General features: G+C 37.9%; 1 long non-coding RNA gene across 3 annotated transcripts; it reads right to left on the minus strand.

The window, feature by feature from the left end:
* Positions 1–202: 202 nt before the first annotated feature.
* Positions 203–2,028, minus strand: LOC133789939 (uncharacterized). 3 transcript variants are annotated; one of them, XR_009873801.1, is made up of 4 exons: positions 1,886–2,028; positions 1,689–1,791; positions 990–1,053; positions 203–401 (listed from the first exon to the last, which is right to left on the minus strand). It is a non-coding gene; the product is annotated as an uncharacterized LOC133789939 (long non-coding RNA). The 3 variants fall into 3 exon arrangements; XR_009873799.1 differs by having other exon boundaries at positions 203–410; XR_009873800.1 differs by lacking the exon at positions 990–1,053 and having other exon boundaries at positions 203–410.

The following is a 2,028-nucleotide window of genomic DNA, read 5'->3' on the forward strand; positions in this document are numbered from 1 at the left end:
GTTGTGTGGAATTATGTGCATTTTTATATTATATGTGATATATGTTTGAATGGATGGATGTTTATTTTCATGATGATTGTAACGACCCGACTAACTTAAAGACCTCAGACCTTTAAAACTACTAAGACAATAACTACTATCTTTAGATACATACATAAAATAATAAAGCTTTATTATAAAAAAAAACCAAAAAATACGGGATCCCATTGTTTATACATAAAAGAAAATTAAACCTTTATTTTAAATGTTCAATTATTAAATGCGGAAATCATTAATACATAATAAAAGACTCAAACGTCAATGTCATCGTCGATCGATCCCGTCAGTCCATTCCTTTAGTCCTCTCCCAATACACATGCCAAAGCCACCTAGGATCCGTCCCGCCTTCCATGTTCATTTACCTGCACAATCTAAATAAAAAGGAATTAGCCTAATGCCCAGTAAGGAAAACTACTAAAGCATAACACAAAATATAAGACATAAAACATAAAAACATAAAAATGGACTACAATATTAATGGTCATTGACTCATTACCACAGTATGTGATAGAAGCCGCTATAATCCTCTTCCTACAATTTAGAGGTAAGTTTAAACACAATTATAGTCTGCTATAATGATAATAATCTCGGGATTTGATATCTAAGCAACTATATTTCCCAAGCGACTAAAAGACATAAAAATATCTGGATTTGCTATCTAAGCAACCATATTTTCCAAGTGACCAAAGACATAAAAAAACCATACATACAACACACATACCACATAAAATCTAACCATATTTCTCACGCTCCAGTCCTTTTTCAAGTGGCCATAGGGTCATACCAATGCGTACCAGATTTCCAAATATAAATAGACGTACATTGCATGCATAACACAACTATGTAAAGCACAGTCATTCATATTCAAACAAACATTTCCAAACAGAGTTATAACCACGTTCAATCACAAAGGCTCAAGCTCTAATTTCAACATGGGTGCAGTTTTTTACCTCGAGTTCCATATGACTACAATACGACCTCAAGTGCTATCTCAATCCTGAGCCTTGGGAGAATCTAGTCACAACATAAACATAGTGTTATTAGGGATTGAATCCAAATGTCGAGGCTCACTCTGAACCCCAATTTATAGAGCTACTATTCTTTGATGTCGGGATGTTAGAAACGTCTCCCAAGCCCCAAGTGGGCTCCCCAAACGAATTCACGAACTCCCTAAGCCCTCATCCTAAAATCACCAAAACCACATTTCGGGACACCTGGCGCGGTTGCACCTGCCTCTAGCATGGTTGTGCCCACAAAAAATTCAGAGTTTATGGCGCACTAGTGTGGTCGCGTTCTTCCCAGCATCGTCGCGCCCTAGGCCTCGAAACCCCAAACCACATTCAAATTTCTTTGTTTCTAGGACCCTAGCGTCGTCACGCCAAAACCTAGCACAATCGCGCCAGGTCACCAGAAATCGACAAAATACCCAAAAAACCAAGTGTTCTTCCCCAAATTCAAGAACCGCAATTCCCCTGCATTCCCAGACCCAAAACTCAACCCCAAACATGTATTCCAGTAGATTTACAGCCACAAAACACCTCATAGAACCTAAACAACCTACTATCCACATTAACATACCACAAAAGCTCCCTACAACTCATCAAAACACCAAGATTGGACAAGTTTGAGCTAAACGTTTAAAAGCTTACCCAAATCCGAAAATAGGGTCTGAATTGTGGGCTTTAGATTGAGTTTTGAGCTTGATACAGCCAGCAAACATGATTCTTCCAACAAAAGCAACACCAATACCTCCTAGAAACCCCCAAATCATAAGAATTTCTTTTGACACAAGTCAATCAAGAACACCAAAGTTGGAAATGAAAAACAAGAGAAAAATCTCCCTTACCTCCTCTGAATTCGAATTTGATGTCAAAGGATGCTACCCCTGGTAGTTCCAATTTCCAAATTGATGCTTCAAATCTTCAAAAATCTCAAGATCCTAACCAAAATAGCCTTTAGCTTGGATGATGCTCTTTGGAAAAAAAATGG

The sequence above is a fragment of the Humulus lupulus genome, chromosome 7 (genome assembly GCF_963169125.1).
Source record: "Humulus lupulus chromosome 7, drHumLupu1.1, whole genome shotgun sequence".
Lineage (NCBI taxonomy): Eukaryota > Viridiplantae > Streptophyta > Magnoliopsida > Rosales > Cannabaceae > Humulus > Humulus lupulus.